General features: G+C 43.8%; 1 long non-coding RNA gene across 1 annotated transcript; it reads right to left on the bottom strand.

Moving 5' to 3' along the window:
• Positions 1–3,812: 3,812 nt before the first annotated feature.
• LOC309335662 lies at positions 3,813–19,263 on the bottom strand. The gene is made up of 3 exons (XR_014153625.1): positions 18,902–19,263; positions 15,907–16,092; positions 3,813–3,998 (listed from the first exon to the last, which is right to left on the bottom strand). It is a non-coding gene; the product is annotated as an uncharacterized lncRNA (long non-coding RNA).
• Between the last annotated feature and the right edge of the window lie 1,840 nt (positions 19,264–21,103).

Below are 21,103 nucleotides of genomic sequence, written 5' to 3'. Positions count from 1 at the left end.
CCGGCGCCAACTCCTGCAGCCAAGCTGGTGCCGAATGTATTGCTCTGCTTTCCTTTGGGCCACATCAGTGAGGCTGAGAGGGAGGTCTTTTTGTATGGGCAGCCCAGGACCTCCATGCTGCCAGGCTGCAAGGAATTGGCTTCTTCCCCTGCGGCAGTGCGGCAGTAAACAAAGGATCAAACGAAAGGAACGTCTTACCAGTTAGAATCCTTAATAACCACAGAGAGAAAACAAATAACAAATCTCCTAGAAATGGCGGTGCTCCCAATTAAGGCTTACACCCCCCCATCCCTATTAATTTACATCACTCCTATGTCTTGTAATCTGAGCTTGTACCCTCTACGCTTTCTGTTCTGCCACTTAATGAGCTCTCCTCGACCTTGGGAAGGGTGGAGGAATGCTGTCCAACAACTGTGAATCTGTTAACCCTCTGTCTCCCAGGTTTCTTCTCCTAGCTGTTCCCCATCCAGTATTTCCTAGCTTCTGCCTTCTGAACTATGCCCCTTGGCAAACCCCTGTTCCAAATCTATTCTGTCTCACTGCTACTGGGGAGATTCAGGATCAGGGGGAGGGGTGGCTCCAACCATTCCTCCTCAGTGCAGCCCTCCTCAGCATAGTCCCTGACACATACGCACTGCCCAGGCTTCGCTGCTGTGGTTTGACTTCATCCCTGGAAGTCTCTTGAGACAGACAGCTACCAACAACAAACTTGACCAAATCCCTTCCCTTCAAGCCCCTTAAAGCAGTGTTTTTCAACCACTGTTCTGCGGCACACTAGTGTGCTGCGAGATGTTGCCTGGTGTGCCGTGGGAAAAATTGAAAAATTCGAAAGATTTAAAAATAAAGTATTTTATAATTTTTCATATTTCTGTTTACTTACTATTTCATAATAAAGTAATTATAAAATACTTACTTTGTGTTTATTTGATTCCTATTCAAGAGAATTACTTTATATATAGTCAATATAGGCACAGAGTTAAATTTTTTAACATTTTCTAATGGTGTGCCTCGTGATTTTTTTCATGAAACAAGTGTGCCTTTGCCCAAAAAAGGTTGAAAAACACTGCCTTAAAGGTCTTTTTTTCTTGAATTCCCGGAGGCAGGAATAAAGCACATTAAATGTAGCTGAACAAATATCTATCCATGTTGGCAGATACTGATTAGAAAACACTGAGCTAAGAGGAAACGGCAGGTTGAAGGGAGGACAGGTTGAAAAAGGCAAAGATGAAAGGTTAACCATATCCAACTGAATTGTGACAGTGAATATAAATTGTTTTCCCATCCTCTCTCTTAATATTTCTACAAGTTAATAGGCAACAATCCAATCATTAAACAAAGGTGCCCAAGCAGATTATTCAAGCAGCAAGAATGTACAAAGTTCATTTCAACTAAATGAAATAATACATTGGGCACTAGTGTAGAGACTTCTGGGATCGCATACCTGTCGCAACTGGACTTAAGCTCTGTGCTTAAGTCTTATTACCCAGACTCACTTTTTTCTGCTTGTCTAAGCAGCAGTCCATTGTCATTTAATATTAACTGTAATTTATATATAAAATACTATTTTCATTACGTGTGCATATGAGCAGCATCCACTAGATGGCAAGCATCACCAAAGTTGCTTGTCAGCAATTTCCAGTTCTCTGAATCTGTGATTGCCAGACGGACAGTGATGCATCTTAACAGTTCAAAGATCGTTCTTGTGCTTATGTTGATCAGCTAAAAATGTGTAGATTTAGTCAACACGTCCCATTAGAAGTAGCTTCCTGGATACTGCTTTTGTGCAATTCCTTTACCTGTCATTTCTGACGCTACCTGATTTACCAACCTTTTATCTCTGATTGAGCTATGGGAATACAAATTTGGTTGCAAAACTACATACAAACCCAGAGCTTCCTGATAGCAAATGACACTGAGAAAATAAAGCGATTCCCATAGGTAGCGCCATACAGTCCTACGTTGCCAACAGACAATCATTATGGGGTCTTCTATTCCACCGAGCCTAGGGCTTGCTGATCAGAAGGTTGGCAGTTTGAATCCCCACAACGGGGTGAGCTCTTGTTGCTTGGTCCCAGCTCCTGCACACCTAGCAGTTCAAAAGCACGTCAAAGTGTAAGTAGATAAATAGGTACCACTCCGGCGGGAAGGTAAATGGCATTTCTGTGCACTGCTCTGGCTCACCAGAGGCAGCTTAGTCATGCTGGCCACACGACCCGAAAGCTGTACGCCGGCTCCCTCGGCCAATAAAGCGAGATGAGCGCCGCAACCCCAGAGGCGTCCGCGACTGGACCTAATGGTCAGGGGTACCTTTACCTTTATTTAGCTCCATAGAGCTTTTATGCTAAATACAAATTGAAATACTACCAGCCAGTGCTTTTTTATTAAAAAATGTTTAGGGGTCCTCTCTTTTTCTTACTCATATTGAAATACTGCTCCTTAGATTCACAAAATGTTTAGAGGGTATGTGTACCCCTGCATACCCCCAGAAAAAAACAACCTCTGCTACCAACTATCTACAATGCAAAAACATTTTGGACATATTTTAAAAGGGTTTAAACAGTTGCAAGCACCATGTACAAAAATACTAGCATTTAAGCACACCGTTTTAGTGACGGAAACGTACCAGTATGTTCTAGAAAAATTTGGGGTTTGCTTATGCAGCCCAACTCCCCAAGGGCCTCGGTGTGCCCTAAGTTCATGTTTGGTCAGAGAAGAATGGATGGAGGCAAGATCCGGCATAAGCAAGGAAGATCTTTATTTTTCTGTTGCAGCAGAGTCGTCCCCCCACCCCCACTTGCAAGGAGGCGAGAGACCAAGAACAAAGCTGTGCAAGAACTTTTAAAGACTTGAAATTGCTTTACTGCTTAACCAAAGACCACCCAAAAGGCATCATGCATTGGGGAATATTTCCTAAAATTTGAAGGGTGAAGGTTTGGTTTTCTGCGGAGTATGTGTCTGCTATGTGTGTGCACCCTAAAATGTTATAACACATTAAAAAAACCAGAGAAGTTGTTATGTAGTGAAGTTTCACCCTGGGCCAGCAGGGGGATACTGTAGATAGTTTTCACTCAGGTCTGTAGATAGTTTTCACTCAGGTCCACGTCAGTTATTTTAGGCGGGAAACTCTGGGTTGTTGTTGCTACAATGTTGACAGCCGGCTGCCTATAAAAGCAGGCCGGCTGAGCTGTTTGCTAGTCAGTTCTATTCCAGCTTACAAAATAAAGAGCTGCTTTGGAGAAATCGCTGTGTCGTCTGCTATGTCAACCCACAACTTAACAGAAGTGGTAGCCATGATGTTGACACAGATCTTCCTTTGCATTTTTCATATTTGTCCCCTTTGCCACTACCCCCCCCCCAAACGCAAAACTTAATGTACAAAACTGTACTGGCCCCTATGCATTACAACCTGGTCAACTTTTAAGTCAAAAGCAACATGCTTGCAGAACAGAACAGGCGCTTTTACAAATGGGTTTCTGCTGAAATTGAAATTGTTCCCTTGTTAATCTCAGCCTTCCATTCCAGGCCAACAGGCTATTCTGGCTTTTATTAGATGCAGTAGAATCCAAAATAGAGGCTGAATAAAGTAATTGAATAGGAAGATAGTATAGTTTAGCTACCTCTCTCTCCCCCCTTTGCTTTTATTCTCTCCCTGGGGGAAAAGCTCTTATTATTCTTTATTCTCAATCCAGTTGTTCCTTTTGGCAATCATGTAAATCCTGGCAACCGTCTCACAGCAGAAGGAGAAGTCAAATCAGCAGGAAGTTTCTTATGAGAGCAACAGGCAGCCGCGGAAGACGAAAACCCCCAAACAATCGCTCTCAAAAGTGTTGCATTTATTTATTTTTTTAACTCCTTAAGAGATAAAAGGGGCCCTTATTCACTGAAAACACTTAGATACTCTTGAGAATAGAGTGCCCTTGATAATTGGTTTCAGCAAAGCCGATGCCTCTGGGGAAAAAAAAAGCCATCTCTTCATTTGAAGTTGCTCCATTTTATAGCTGCAAATAGAAGAAAATGGTTCTCTCTAGCGTCCTTTGTATTCTTCACACAAACGTTGACACCAGATTATGGGCAGGGATGACAATTAGGGTCCCTGGGTCAGCAGCATCCGAAAGCAGGACAAGACACCTGCTGATGCCACAGGGTTGCCAACACCTGGCAGACAAAAGAAGTCTGGGACCTGGAGAAAACCTTGCAGGAAGAGGGCAGAACCAAATGAGCGAAATGCTCCAGAAAGGGGCAAGGTGGGGAAGGAGATGGGGGGCAGGGGGAGAGAGACTGGGAAGAGAAAGTGTGTAGACCATCAAGTAACTGGGAGACCATATCCCAAACCTAAAGCACCTGGGCACATCCTAAATGTAAAGGGACCCCTGACTATTAGGTCCAGTCGTGGCTGACTCTGGGGTTGCGGCGCTCATCACGCTTTACTGGCAGAGGGAGCCGGCGTTCAGCTTCCGGGTCACATGGCCAGCATGACTAAGCCGCTTCTGGCGAACCAGAGCAGCGCACGGAAACGCCGTTTACCTTCCCACCGGAGCGGTACCTATTTATCTACTTGCACTTTGACGTGCTTTCGAACTGCTAGGTTGGCAGGAGCAGGGACGGAGCAACGGGAGCTCACCCTGTCACGGGGATTCGAACCGCCAACCTTCTGATCAGCAAGTCCTAGGCTCTGTGGTTTAACTCACAGTGCCTAGAGTGGCAAAATTCTGTGTCCAGGGCAGCTGTCTGTCAGGTCCATCTGGTACGAAGGCTGAGACCCTACCTGCCCGCGGACTGTCTCGCCAGAATGGTGCATGCTCTGGTTATCTCCCACTTGGACTACTGCAATGCACTCTACGCTAACAAGCAATGCGCTCTACGGCTAACAACTAATAATAAAAACAAGTCGATTAAAATACAATTTAAAAAACAAGATTAAAATACTCCTTCACAGGAGGAGAAAGGAAAAAAGAAAGAGGGTGAGGGAATCAAATTGATTCTAAGCCAAAGGCCAGGTGGAACAACTCTGTCTTACAGGCTCTGCGGAAAGAAAGATCCCGCAGGGCCCTGGTCTCATGAGACAGAGCGTTCCACCAGGCCGGAGCCAGTGTTGAAAAGGCCCTGGCTCTGGTTGAGGCTAATCTAACCTCCTTAGGGCCCGGGACCTTTAGGGTGTTGCTATTTATGGACCTTAAGGTCCTCTGTGGGGCATACCAGGAGAGGTGGTCCCATAGGTACGAGGGTCCTAGGCCGTGAAGGGCTTTAAATGCAGTGCTGCAAGAGGAGCAAAACCTCCCCTGTACCCTTGACACTGGATAACCAAGGCCTCATTAATAGGGGCACCCAGGACCATGCTGGGGTTGGGCAGCCAGGTACACTGGCCTCAGAGGGCTAGGTTGGCTGGAGGGCACATCAAGGACCTGCCAGACTTATGCAGTTTTGAGTTTAGAACTTTATTCAAACAAGACTTCTGCCCCAGGCCTCAGACAAGCTCTGTACGGGTCTGGAGGGGGGGGGGCATCCAAAGGGGTGTCATTGTATGGGCATAGAGATGGAGTGCATATCTTTGTAGTACACAGACATTTAGGACGCATGCTATACTTATTGGCATTTTGACAGTTGATCAAGAATAATAAGGATTTTGCACATTTTCCATTTGGGCAGGCTGCAGCCAATTGTAGCAGCAGCACTGCAACCACTGAGCAAGGCTGTTGCTTGGATCCAGTCCCCCCCATTCTGCTCTTCTAATAGGGGTGTAAATGTGTGCACAAGATTCCAAATCCAGAGAAAGATCTGCCTGGTGGAACCTGCTTCAAGCTATGGATTCCTCTTGCTACATCAGGGCTATAACAGATACATTCATTTGGCCCCCAAATTATCTGCTTCCAAACCTGCCCAAAATAGGTCAAGGTAAGATACGAGACTCTTAAACTTCACCTTTATGTTAAAGCATGTTGTGAAGCCATTAATTACAGATGGTGTAAGGTCTGCATTTGATACTTATTTTGCAGCAATCATTATCATACAAATTAAACTAAGCCACTCTGGAGAAGTACTTATATTCTCTCAAATAAGACAAGGGAAAACTTACAGGTCAGTGTCGAAGTGGGGTAATTATTAGTTTAAAGATTTTATTTTAAAATGTAGATCTGGAGCATCTGACTTCAGTGATGAAATCACAGGGCATGCAGTAGAACTTGAGTTTCAGCACATGATCTTATATTTAATTATGTCTTTGTAGTCAACTAATAGACTCATGCAGTTGGTATAACACTATACAGTGGTACCTCGGGTTAAGAACTTAATTCCTTCTGGAGGTCCGTTCTTAACCTGAAACTGAGCCTAACCTGAGGTACCACTTTAGCTAATGGGGCTTCCCGCTGCTGCCGCACGATTTCTGTTCTCATCCTGAAGCAAAGTTCTTAACCCGAGGTACTATTTCTGGGTTAGCGGAGTCTGTAACCTGAAGTGTCTGTAACCCAAGGTACCACTGTAGTTGCCTTTGACTGGACTTAACTGTCCAGGGGTCCTTTACCTTTTACCTACAAATGTTATCTAGTCCACCTCTCTGCTGGAAATCCACTGCATTGCTAAGAGATGGTCATGATGATGAGCCTATGCTTAAGAAACTTCAAATGAATGAGAGTCTACCATCTCCCAAGGGAGTCTGTTTCAATGCCCAAATGGTCTTTACTCTCAGGATGTTGGTCCTTATGTTTAGTGGAAGGTCTGCATGTCAGTGGCGGAGCATGTAGAAGATCTCAGATTCTATCCCTGGAACCTCCAGGTAGTACTGAGAGGAACTCCCTGTCTTAAACCCCTCAGGAGGACCACTGCCAGTGGCAGAGGAAGAGGAGTGGGGGGGGGAGCGCACCGCCCCGGGCAGCGTGATCCCGCTGGGGTGCCATTGTGGCTGCTCACCCAGCCCACGATGGGCGCCACACCCCCAGGGCGCGCGTCACATCCCTGCAGGTGGCACGTCAAGCCCCCAGGATGCGCACCAGCCCCGCCTCCACCTGCTCTCCGCCCCCCCCCCAGTACTGGAGCATGAAGCTCCACCACTGACCACTGCCAGCCAGTGTAGGCTGCATTGAGCTAGCTAGACCAATGCTCTGACTCTATATAAGGCAGTGTTGATATATAAGGCAATGATTCTTCAACATCAACTTCACTGCACTGCTCATGTGGTTCAGATGCCTGATGATCGTCTTCCAAAGCAACTACTCTTTTCCTAACTTAAGAATGGAAAGCGAAATACCGGTGGACGACAAAAGAGGTTTAAAGACGCTCTCAAGGCAAATCTTTAAAAATGCAGTGTAAGCACAGATAATTGGGAAACACTGGTCTGCGAGCTCTCCAATTGGAGAACAGCCTTTATTGAAGAAGCGCGAACTCAGGATGAAAGGGAGAAATGTACTAAGAGGAAGGCACGTTTGGCAAACCCTCACTGTGATCAACTCCCGCCCGGAAACCTATGTCCCCACTGTGGAAGGATGTGTGGATCCAGAATTGGCCTCCACAGTCACTTACAGACTCACTGTTAAAACTGTGTTTATGAAAGGCAATCTTACTCGGCTACGAGTGATCACCAAAGAAGAAGACGATATAAGGCAGCTTCTGATGTTCCTATGTGTAGTCAATCAATCAATCAATCTCCTTTATTGGCATAAAAATGTCCATCGTATACATGGATCAGAACACAACACAGTTAATAAAACATAGTAGGAGATACTTTAAGATAAAACTGTCCAGACATCAGGAGGTACGAAAATGGCTCTTAGGACCTATGGTGATGCAATTTCATGGTGCCACTCAAAAATCTTGCCACATTCTCCACAACGTCATTACATTACTACAATTGTTCAGCAGATAAGACACCCTGACCTGGAAGAGTCAGTGCGATAAATCCCCTCCTTCGATAAGGGAACCAAATATTTATATTTTTTTTTCTTCATAAAATGGGCAATAAAATAGGACATGTGTGATGGATTCGACCTGTTTTGTATGGGATTTTTGAGAAGCTACCTTGCAAAACTGCAGATGGTAGTGTTGTCAAAATCCTCTTTCTTATAATTTCAACCAATTGGTTTGGGTCCTACCCCCCGGGATCAACAAAATACAGATCTGCTCCTTCATCTAGGTGATATCTAAATATCTAAATATGGCTAATCATTTCCTCTTTCCACTTAAGTCCACTAAGGTCTCAGAACTTTGTTTTTTTTTTCTTGTTCCTTTTAGCACTGAAGGTCTTTTGCTCCCCAGGTTTTAAAGCATTTTATTCACTTGTTTTGCAAATGTAGCAGATAAGCCTATGGGATGTAAAATATCTCCCCTGTACTTATTTTCACACGTCTTCCTAATGTTCAAAAACAATATTTTGCATGTAGGTGTTCTGTGTCAATACAACTAGTTTGAACAATGAATTTTATTATTATTATTATTATTATTATTATTATTATTATTATTATTATTAATACCCCACCCATATGGCTGGGTTTCCGCAGCCTCTCTGGATGGCTCCCAACAGAATATTAAAAACACGATAAAGCATCAAACATTCAAAGCTTCCGTAAAGAGGGTTGCCTTCAGATGTCTTCTAAATGTCAGATAGTTGTTTATTTCCTTGACATCTGATAGAGGGCGTTCCACAGGGTGGATGCCACTACCGAGAAGGCCCTATGCCCGGTTCCCTGTAACCTCACTTCTCACAGTGAGGGAACCACCAGAAGGCCCTAGGAGCTGGACCTCAGTGTTGAGGGCTGAATGATGGGGGTGGGGATGCTCCTTCAGGTATGCTGGGCCAAGGCCATTTAGGGCTTTAAAGGTCAGCAAAAACACTTTGGATTGTGCTCAGGAAAACTCCACTAGTTCAAGAGGCAACTTCTTTTCCACAGTGGTCAGCTGGCTTCCTCTGGGAAGCCCAGAAGCAGGATAGGACCAGATTAGCCCTCTTCTGCTCATGATCCACATCAACTAGCGTTCAGAGCCTCTGATCTTGGGAGCTTTGAAACTGCCAGCCTGCTTGCAATTTCTCCAGGCTGGCAGAAATGGGAGTGTTTTTGTTTTCTATTTAACAAATGCTGGAGATTTTCATTCACATTTCAATACTTAACTGGTCTCTTGGTATCCATTACAATATTGTCACCGACTGCTGGAACGCTACCAATGATTTGTTGTCAAAAACAGAAATTTCAAAAGCCTGCGGGATTAGTTGGGTCAGAAATTATGCACTGTGCTTCATTACCATATTACTGAAATTACATGCAGTCTAAACATTGTGTTTTTCCTCTTGATATATAATCACATCATGTTAAGATTTGATTCCAGAAGACTTAGCTAATTAGTTTTCATCATCTTCAGCTTATGTTTACCTTTCCTTGTAGCTGCTTGCAAGTCTCATGCCAGTATTTTTCAGCGGAGTTTGTCAAAAGTAGTTAACCCTGTCTTTGCTAGTTGTCTCGGGAGAATGTAGTGCTCTGGCTACATTCCACATACTGAAGCCTTTTTCATTTGGGAGGTGTCGCTGTACTGGCAACTGCCGCTCATGAGCAAGCAGTATGGGATACACTCCTGAATCTCTCTTGTTTATAATACCATTATGGGATACATGACTCTGCTAAGTGTAATAAAAAGAGTGTCTTAGGCCCTCACCTTTCTCTATCACACAAATTAAGGGATGCGGAACCCAGAGCTTCCTGATAGCAGATGACACTGAGAAGATAAAGTGATCTCCATATGTAGCGCCTTACAGTCCTATGTTGCCAGCACAGGACACAGGTGGCACTGTGGTCTAAACCACTGAGCCACTTGGGCCTGCCGATCGGAAGGTCAGCAGTTTGTATCTCCATGACGGAGAGAGCTTCCATTCATAGCTGTCAACGTTTCCCTTTTTTTAAGGGAAATTCCTTTATTCCAAATAGGATTCCTCGCAAGAAAAGGGAAAGGTTGACAGCTAGGCTCCTATTGCTTTGTCCCAGCTCCTGTCAATCTAGCAGTTCGAAAGCACACCGGTGCAAGTAGATAAATAGGTACCGCTGTGGCGGGAAGGTAAACAGCGTTTCCGTGAGGTCTGGTTTTCGCCACGCTGTTCCGTTGCACCAGAATCATAGGTACATAGGAATCTGCCTTATATTTAATCAGGCCATTTTGGGTGTGTGTGTGTGTGTGTGTGTGTGTGTAAAGGGACCCCTGACTATTAGGTCCAGTCGTGGCTGACTCTGGGGTTGTGGTGCTCATCTCGCTTTATTGGCCAAGGGAGCCGGCGTACAGCTTCCGGGTCATGTGGCCAGCATGACTAAGCCGCTTCTGGCAAACCAGAGCAGCACACGGAAATGCTGTTTACCTTCCCGCCAGAGCGATCCGTATTTATATACTTGCACTTTGACGTGCTTTCAAACTGCTAGGTTGACAGCAGCAGGGACCGAGCAACGGGAGCTCACTCCGTCGCGGGGATTTGAACCGCCGACCTTCTGATCGGCAGGTCGTAGGCTCTGTGGTTTAACCCACAGTGCCACCCGCATCCCATATATATATAATTTTTATTAAATTTTATAATTTCCATTTCAAAATATAAACAACGTTAAACCAATGACTTCCCTTCTTCTCTTTTCCTTGGTTCATTTTGCATACCAACCATCCCTGCCTATTTTACATGACCTAAACCGTTCAGTGTTCCATTATTACATCCATCAAAACTTATTTACACTGTTGAATTTATCTTAATGCTACCAGCATTTTTAAATGAACGCTATTTTCACCTACAGATAGGTAGCCGTGTTGGTCTGCCATAGTCAAAACAAAATTAAAAAATTCCTTCCAGTAGCACCTTAAAGACCAACTAAGTTAGTTCTTGGTATGAGCTTTCGTGTGCATCTGAAGAAGTGTGCATGCACACGAAAGCTCATACCAAGAACTAACTTAGTTGGTCTTTAAGGTGCTACTGGAAGGAATTTTTTTATTTTGTTTTGGCTATTTTCACCTATATTTTCAGTAAACATTTTCCAGTCTTCTTTAAATGTACTTTCTTCTTGTTCCCTTGTTCTACATGTCAAATCTTCAAGCTGCGCGTATTCCATCTGTTTAAGTTGCCATTCTTCTTTGGTTGGGACCTCGCTCGTTTTCGATTTTTGGGCTAACAAAACACGGGCCACTGTAGTAGCATACATAAATAGTCTTTTTTGACACCTGGGAATTTCCCTCTGAATTATCCCCAACAAAAAAGACTTTGGTGTGTTTTTTTTGAAAGGTACTTTAAAAATATTTTTACCCAATTCATTATATATCGTTTCCCAATACTCTTTTACCTTTTTGATCCATCTAGCTCAAGAAACGGTCAAGTTCTGTAGGACTGCAGGGGAAACAGACAGTGTCCGGAGTGCAAGCAAAAAGTCCAGGTCTAGGGTTCAGATGCCATGCTAACTGAGATTAATCAAAAGTGGAAGAAGCAAAAACATGCAAACGCCTCATCATGGCTGTGCCAGGGGAGGGGGGGGGCACACAACCCCAGGCTCATTTTTGTCATGATAAACTATGGCTTGTGACATAGGCTTAGCCAGGGGGATGCAGGGAGGCAGCTGCTCCCCCATCAAGTAAATTAATAAAAATTCTTAACAAAATAATAACAAGGAAGTCACGCATGGGTGGAGGGAAGACACAGGGCAAGAAATAAGAAATGGATAAATGTTGGTACATAATGAAATGTGAAAATGTGAATTTATGAATATAACGTATTCTGTAGGTAGGTTGAGTTAGTGTAGCGAAATAAGCTGAGTCAGGAACACAAGTAAAAATCTGAGAGGTGGTTTAGTGAGTGATGTAGCAGAAGTTATAGGTCTGGATAGGCACCCCATGATTGTAATGGACCGATACTGTTTATGAAACCACACGCTTGTTAAACTGCAATAAATAAACAGAAGTTTATGTTCCAATTTAACCCTGACTGGACTCAGTATTGTACCAGGTAGGGCCTGGGTGGTGGCAGCGAGAAATAAAGTGGTGGCACAGGGATCAATAGACAGTGAAACGTCCGGGGACCCTGTGTGATCGCCACAGAAAAGTAATGTATGTAAAGATTCCATATACAGTGGTACCTCCGGTTAAGTACTTAATTCGTTCCAGAGGTCCGTTCTTAACCTGAAACTGTTCTTAACCCGAAGCATCACTTTAGCTAATGGGGCCTCCTGCTGCCGCTGCGCCTCCAGAGCACGATTTCTGTTCTTATCCTGAAGCAAAGTTCTTAAACTGAAGCACTATTTTTAGGTTAGCGGAGTCTGTAACCTGAAGCGTATGTAACCTGAAGCGTATGTAACCCGAGGTACCACTGTATGTATTGCAACATTAATAATAAATAAATAAATGGGGGGGATTCTTAACTAACTGACCAATTGCATTACAGTTAACTTGGTTCTGCCCCCCGCCCCCAACATAAAGACTGCCCCTCTAAAATACATCTTGGCTACGCCCATGATTTGTGATGTCTGAATGCAGTTGATGGCTGTAATTCTCTGCAACCTCTTCATTCACCCCACTAAGGTCATTGCAATGCCCCCCTCCTTAAAAGCTATTATATGGCATGCCATTTTATCATCAAATTCTCTAGTCCATATGTTCTTTCCTGGGGTTTTCCTTGCATTCTCATACGCCTTAGGGCAGGCATGTCCAACTGGTCGATCGCAACTGAAATATACTTGGAGTCGAGAGTGGATTTCATGCTCTTTATTCAGCTCATAGTGGTGAGGAGGAATGAAAGTTTCCCCAAAGTATCTGCTTTATATACATTATTTACACAATGGGCTGCACGTGATTGGCTAATTCCGGAACTCTCCTGTAGGCCAAACAGGTTGTGGATTCACTTCCATCTGGAGCTGGATTGGGTGGCTCCTGCAGACCAATCAGACTGCTGCATTTTGGATCCTATTGTTCTAGGACCAATCAGATTGCTGCATTTTGGATCCTATTGTTCTAGGACCAATCAGACTGCTGCATTTTGGATCCTATTCAACTCAGTACATAACAGCAATCTACTCTGGTCAATCGCGGGGCTAACCACTGATCAACAACTTTGGTCAATCCAGTGGGTAGATCCCTGCCAGTTTGTTAATAGTGGGAGTAGATCGCAGTCTGCCTTAGGAGATTTCCCCTTGCTTTCCCCCTTATTTTTGCCTACTATTCTAAGTACTTGACACAATTATATATTTAGAAATAAATGCACTTGACACACATATAAGTAGATGCTAGGCTTGAGCCCATGATATATAATTACAGTTTGCATCACTATCACAGAATGTATTATTAAAAGGGAAGTTATGACACTTTCAAATCCACATTAGCATATCAAAGAATGTGCTCTTAAATTGGAATGTGTAAAATAAGTTACATTTAACACACACATATAAGGGACCTGCAGATTCTATCTATTCATGTAGTTTAGAAAAAGATTTGTCTGACCAATTTAAGATGTTCCCCTTGCATAATCTACTCGCAAGGCCCGTTGTCCCTTGACTTGTAGGGGAAATGTCTCATACACATGATGGCATACAATGAAATAAGCTCTGGCTATTCCTGTCCACATAGGGATGCGGGTGGTGCTGTGGGTTAAACCACAGAGCCTAGGGCTTGCCGATCAAAAGGTCGGCAGTTCGAATCCCTGCGACGGAGTGAGCTCCCGTTGCTCGGTCCCTGCTCCTGCCAACATAGCAGTTCGAAAGCACGTCAAAGTGCAAGTAGATAAATAGGTACCGCTCTGGCGGGAAGGTAAACGGCGTTTCCGTGCGCTGCTCTGGTTTGCCAGAAGCGGCTTAGTCATGCTGGCCACATGACCTGGAAGCTGTATGCTGACTCCCTCGGCCAATAAAGCAAGACGAGCGCTGCAACCCCAGGGTCAGTCACGACTGGGCCTAATGGTCAGGGGTCCCTTTACCTTTACCTATTCCCGTCCACACTGCAGGGTGACAGAATTCACCCACCGGCACAATATGATGCAAATGAGTCATGCCATAGCACGCTTTGCAGATTCTCCCCATAAACCTCATAAACACACACAAACCTCACTTCATTTTCATCCTGCATAGTGAGAAAGGGACTCTCTCATGTTAGGCAAGAAGGCTGCTGAAGCAAAACGCTTTGTCACTATTTTGCCAGCCTGACTGACTTTTGCTATGGCTGTTGAAGAAGCATCTTCACTTCTTCCATAGCCACCACAGAAGGAAAGTAGATTGATGAAGTAGGAATGGTGAATTCAGGTTATGACAACCAACCACGACTGCTGGAAGAATAGTGGAGGGAGCAGGATTAAGCCAGTTAGGGTGGGCAATGAGCTGGTGTGGGGCAGGGAATATGGTCTAGGGTGGGGAAAAGCCTCAGGTCCATGGGTGTAATGCGGCCATAAAAAGATCAACAAGTGAGTGAGGAGCTAGCTAACCAGTAACTACAGCTAACCACCGGAGTTATCCATGTGCAGAATATAATGCGTTTCAGGAGTTTGTTGTTGTTGTGTAGTCGTTTAGTCATGTCCGACTCTTCGTGACCCCATGGACCAGAGAACGCCAGGCACTTCTGTCTTCCACTGTCTCCCGCAGTTTGGTCAGACTCATGTTCGTAGCTTCGAGAACACTGTCCAACTATCCCGTTCTCTGTCGTCCCCTTCTCCTTGTGCCCTCCATCTTTCCCAACATCAGGGTCTTCTCCAGGGAGTCTTCTCTTCTCATGAGGTGGCCAAAGTATTGGAGCCTCAGCTTCAGGATCTGTCCTTCCAGTGAGCACTCAGGGCTGATTTCCTTCAGAATGGAGAGGTTTGATCTTCTTGCAGTCCATGGGACTCTCAAGAGTCTCCTCCAGCACCATAATTCAAAAGCATGAATTCTTTGGCGATCAGCCTTCTTTATGGTCCAGCTCTCACTTCCATACATCACTACTGGGAAAACCATAGCTTTTACTATATGGACCTTTGTTGGCAAGGTGATGTCTCTGCCTTTTAAGATGCTGTCTAGGTTTGCCATTGCCTTTCTCCCAAGAAGCAGGCATCTTTTAATTTCGTGGCTGCTGTCACCATCTGCAGTGATCATGGAGCCCAAGAAAGTAAAATCTCTCACTGCCTCCATTTCTTCTCCTTCTATTTGCCAGGAGGTGATGGGACCAGTGGCCATGGTCTTTGTTTCAGGAGTTACAGTACAACATTACAGCTCAATCTAGTAGTTCGTTTAGCAAGGCATCACAGATAAGTCTTTGCTCTTGCAAATTATAAGCATAGGAAAGTTTGCTTGAACCAGGAAAAAAGACAGTGGTCACCATGCTGGAGCAGGCTAGAAATTTAGTCTTAAGATTAGCTACTGCCTTGACCACCACATTTGTGAAGGCAAAGCATCAGTGCATGTATTTTAGTAAACTGTTAAGAAAGAAGTCTGAGGGCTAAAGAAATAATAAAGAAGAGTGTTAGGAGCTATGTGTTTGTGATCCAGATTGTCCCGTGGCATCACTTTCATGCTGGCCCAGGTCCGGAGACCTGTCTGCCCTGCTCCAACCATCATCTGCCACTCTCTGAGTGGTTATTTGAGGAGGCCTGATCTGTGGGAGAGGTCCATCTCTAGCTGCACTGCTGGACTTCTTCTTATTCCCCCTCCTCTCTATTATATACAGGTACAAGAGAGGCCCTTTTTGAGCAGACTGAGTAGGGTCATACTTGTAGAACATAATGACTGCTCCCCACATTAAATGGGGGGGGCGCCCTTTACGTGGTTGCGCACAGCCCCTGGACCCTATGCGGCCGCATTAGCACAGGCTTGGCTTTGCCTTCCCCCAGGAGGGATACCTGAAGGTCTCCGCCTACCTCAGTCACTTGCCCAATCCCGCCTGGGGAAGTGTTGACAAGGTGACCAGGCCAGGTAGGGGGAGGGACTACCTGCCCACACAATAGAGGGAGGATCTTACCTGGGAATCCTCAGTTGGCTCCAGAGCTTTTGAGCAGACTGAGAAGGGTCATGCTTGTAGAACATAAAAACAGAAGAACATGCAGGATATTGGGGCAATAGCACCCTCTCCTTTGTGATTCCCTGCAACTGGTATTCAGACTCTGCCCTGCATATTTTTCTTCCACGAACCACTTGATATACGCTGCTGCGTGAAAAGCAAAGAAAACTAGGGTTGCCGTAGATTTGGAATTTCCCAGACATACACGGAATCAGTGTCCAGGTGGAAATCCGCACAAAAAAAATGTAAACCCATGTCGGCCATATTGTTTTTGCCGATTTTCCTGAAAAATAGCTCAAAAACGTTTTCTTTTTCTTGGCGAATTTGCCATAAAAAAAAGCTCAACAATGTTTTAAAAACAACAACAACAACACAACACCTCAACACAACTTTTCAAAATATGGCAACCCCAATAAAGTGTGTATGACTGCGGTATCTGATTAAGCTGGAAGGTATCTTCCTTCTCATGCAACCAAGCGCAATGTGCAGATGGTGAGAGAAAAATACATGACATTGGGGACTGGACCAAAAGCACCAGCACCACTCCTAACCCTACATATTTCCTCCCTACATGCAAGCATAGAAAGGTCTAATATGTAACCCTAAACCTAAATAATTGTGCAGGAATATTTGTATATTGGCTTTATTTGGAGAGTCCATTTTTTGTAAAACTAGTGAAATAGTGACTACATTTTCAATTTGCAATGGCCAACACAATCTGTCCTGGCACATACAGTACATGCTAGTGAGGCATCTAATCATAAGCCTGCATTTTTATCAAAGCTTCTATATTTTGATCAGGGCCTGAATTTTAAAATGAGCTTAAAGATTTTCAAATGTTTCATGCCAGGCAGAAGACTAAAAAACCTTGGCAATGTTTTTTCTCCTAGACAAGGGGGCCCCCTGATTTATAGCAGAAAACAATTCTCAAAGTCGTAAAAAAGGGAATTACAGGCTGAGAGCAAGGACACTGACCTTGCATGTTACAGAAGATAAAAAAAGGCTGAGAAAACATAAAATTAAGAATGGGTAAATAGTAAAATAATACCATGTGCCTCCCAGTAAAATGAGCCATATCTTCTTCCTAAGGTTAAAAAGGCCAAGAGCAAATGGAAAAGAAAAGCAACTGGTCTGGCTGGAAGAAAGAGAGCATTTTTGGGAAAGTCTTTTCTAAAGCTGTTTCTTTCTTAAACTGAGATCCTTTTAAGATTTCTTTTCCTTTTAAAAGGCTACCTATGATAATGTATGAAATATATTAGCTTAAATGTAATTATGCAAAGGATTTAAGAAATGCTAGATTCTTATTTCATAGAGTCATATTGCAATAGGAGACCAGAAGGGCAAATGAGCCCAGCCTCCTGCCAGACAGGAGACGCCATCGGGCGCTCCTGATATATGGTTGTCAGGCCTTTTTGTTTAGAAACCTTCAAATGAAGGAGATCTTTCAATGTTGATGTGAACTCAAGATCCTTGACATCTGTTTAAGATAAAAGTTCAAGATAAAAATTTAAGATTAACCATTTGTTTTGGAAGGGAATAGGGCAAGGAGGGCAAGAGGTGAGCTGGTAATTAAGATTCCTTGTTGAGACACATGTAAGATATATTACTACTTATTTGTCATTTATAGATAGCTCTTTGTGTCCCATAAAAGGGCGAAAGGAAATGGGTGTATCGTTTGTGATTGGTTCTAGCAAACAGCCAATAGGAATTTCAACTAGGCTGATTGGACAGAGGCAGCCAAAGGAGGAGCAAGGGGGCTGGATTAAGGAAATATAAGTGCTGGCCAGAATGGCAGGAGGCCAGGCCAGAGCTTGGTAACCATGTACCACTGTGCCTCTCATTTATTTGTCTGACAAATAAATTACTATTTTAATTTCTCTATTGCTGCGTTGAATATTTCATTCCAGCTAAGCGTTAACCACAAGCAGGGTGCTACACTAGCGGAACAGGTCCTTGCCATCAGGCTGTTACTATTACTACGTCGAAACCACTCATTTTCAAATATTATTTGTTAAGATGCGGTTTATGTAGTATGAATTACTGATCTGATATCAAACATCCTGGATGCATTCCATATGTGTGTTATTTACAGTGTATTTTCATTGTTGGTTAAATTGCTTGTCAGTTTTCTGACACAGTAATTAGATTACAACAGATCAGCCTCACTTGATGAGAAGCAAATGTTTGGGCCGTGATTGCTTATTTAAGCAAATCAGTTTGGATTAAAAATGAAATATTGGTGATGGCTTACATTTAAATTATCAGCAAGCTACATTTAACCAAGCCTGGTGTACTTACTATGAAATAAGCCCCACTGAATTTAAGAAGATGAGAGAAGAAGACAAAGAAGAAGAAGAAGAAGACGACCTGGGGAAATCTTGGCAGGATATGCCAGGAGAGGAAGATGGAAAAGATGCCGGACACAAGTTAAGAGGCTGTCCTGTATAAAGAAAGCTCCACAAGTAGATTTCTAAAAGCAGCTACACAATAAAAGCAGCCAAAATTACAACAGGAGGAGCTTTCATCGCAGAGAATGATGGTACCATGCAGCTGTACTGTGTTGTGAGGGAAATTGGCTGGGGTGGAAACAATGCAAACATCCAAAACCCAGTGGTAATCTGAACATTCTGGGATTCAACTTGGAACTATTAGTATATAAAGCCCCAAAGAATCTCGGGCCAATGTGCTTAAAATACTTCCTTAAAAATTAACATTTTGGAGCTATTTTAAGGATAATCACCAAAAGCGACACTGAATACGTCCAGATTTCCCCAGACATTTTTAGCGATTTCCGCCTGGACATTGCTTCCAACTGCAGTATTCTGGCTATGTCTGGGAAATTATGGATGTATGGCAACCCTTCTTCCCAGCTACTTCCAGATGTCCCAGCTAAGGTGGGAACATCAAATGAGGCCTCTATCGCCCCACTTCAGGATAGCATGTCTGCCCCACCAACCGAGGAGGCATGTGAGCCTGAGTTGGACAGCGAGATGGTCAAACAGACTCAGGTCCCATCAAGGCAGTTTCATTTCAGTACAAGAGAACAAGGAGTGTTGTTGTGACTGACTTGAAACAGGAATGTATCCCCTCCATTTCCCTAAGAGCAATGTGGTTTCATTTCCCTCCCTTGACAGCATAACCGATTGTGATTGGTTATGCAGTATTGTGACATCCTTGCGTTCCGCGTGCAATGGTGGATTTGCTAGGAATACGCAAATCAGAAAGGCCAGGCGAGAAAAATGGCAGCAAAGGTGTTATGTACTGAGTTGAATAGGATCCAAAAGGCAGCAGTCTGATTGGTCCTAGAACAATAGGATTCAGAATGCTGCAGTCTGATTGGTCCTAGAACAAAAGGATCCAGAATGCAGCAGTTTGATTGGTCCACAGGAGCCACCCAATCCAGCTCCAGGTGGAAGGGAATCCGCAACCTGATTGGCCTACAGGAGAACCCCGGAATTAGCCAATCATATGGGGCCCGTTGTGTAAATAATGTATATAAGGCAGACATTCTGGGGGAACTTCCATTCCTCCTCACCACTATGAGCTGAATAAAGAGCATGAAATCCACTCTCGACTCCAAGTAAATTTCAAAAGGAATAATAGATGGAGAAGCAAGAGTTGGGAACTACTTCAAACTGCAGGGATATGAGGGAAGTCCTTATTCGTTACAAGCTTCATACCCACCAAAACTCTCCACTCAGAAAGTTTTGAGAATGAAAATTTGGCGCCAGCTTAATAAAAAACAAACTCAGTAGCAGGAGCTCACAGGATCTGGCATGTGAGCTGAAAAACCCAGTGAACAGTGGATTGAAGCGAGGCCTTTGATGAAAGAACTATATTAGAGATTATAAACATGCTTGCCAAAGTGTCAAGTATTCCTGCTACTGCCAGAGCCACCAATTTTCTTTTAGCTCAACAGGGAGCCCTACTGATTTGAGATGCCAAGGGCCCTGGTTCAATTTTTTGCTGGAACAGATTCCTCACAAAGAAGAATAATCTCTTGTTTGATGTTTACTCACTTGGATACCTTTCCATACGCGGTTTGCGATTTTTATTTAATCTTGCTGAATGCTCTTGTGCATTAGCTGATTTGACTGCAGCTATATAGTCAAAATATCACTTCCCTACATATATTTACTATATGAAGATTGCAGTCCTATCCGCACATACTTAAAATAAAACCTCACTCTTCTATCAGGAAGAAGATGGGGGTTGAAAGACCAAAGGAAAGTTTGGGTTCATTGAAGTATCCTCTCTTAAAATATGCAAAACAAGGACATATTTGCTGCTCAAATTATGTCTTGGACTTTGTTTTATTTTTAACATATTTGCATTGTGGTTTTACTGGGAGGAATCCAGTGAAGCAGTATGGCATTTGTTCCATCAGTGCAAGCTTTTCAGCTTGCCAAATGGAACCCCCCTCTCCCTGTGGGTTGTTTTGGGGATTATTCCGACACACACACCAGAGCCAATTGGGGGGGGCATAGGGGTACATGGGTGAGGGCGAGAGAGGGGGAAAGCCCTGTTGCACTAGCAGAATTCCTTGCGAGGTCTTCCACTAGGGGGACTAGTTAGCTGAATCCCACCCGCTGTATTTAAATATACAGTGGTACCTCAGGTTACATATGCTTCAGGTTACAGACTCCGCTAACCCAGAAATTGGGCTTCAGGTTAAGAACTTTGCTTCAGGATGAGAACAGAAATCGTGCTCCGGCGGCGCGGCAGCAGCAGGAGGCCCTATTAGCTAAAGTGGTGCTTCAGGTTAAGAACAGTTTCCGGTTAAGAACGGACCTCCGGAACGAATTAAGTACTTAACCTGAGGTACCACTGTAGTTTAATTGTATTTTACAACACCGTAATTTTTAAATTGCTGTAAACCACCCTGAGTGGGATTTCTTTCCCTCCCTCTTTCAACTATAGCCATAAAACAGTTGCTGAGGTGCCATGCAGGAAGAAACCGTGAATTACAGCAGGGTTTTTTAAAAACCATGGTAGGCGATAGGTGTGTGCTGTGGGGGTTAGAGAAAGATTCTCATCTCTTCCAGAGAATTTCCTTTTCCTTTGAATGGAAACTAAATACATGCACAATCACTGCTGAATAGAGTTAGCACTATTATAGTGTTAGCAGAAAAAAATGTCTTTTCATTGTTGTTTGGAA

Source organism: Podarcis erhardii, assembly GCF_964252035.2.
Source record: "Podarcis erhardii genome assembly, chromosome: 1".
Lineage (NCBI taxonomy): Eukaryota > Metazoa > Chordata > Lepidosauria > Squamata > Lacertidae > Podarcis > Podarcis erhardii.
This window is presented reverse-complemented; position numbering and strand designations above follow the sequence as displayed.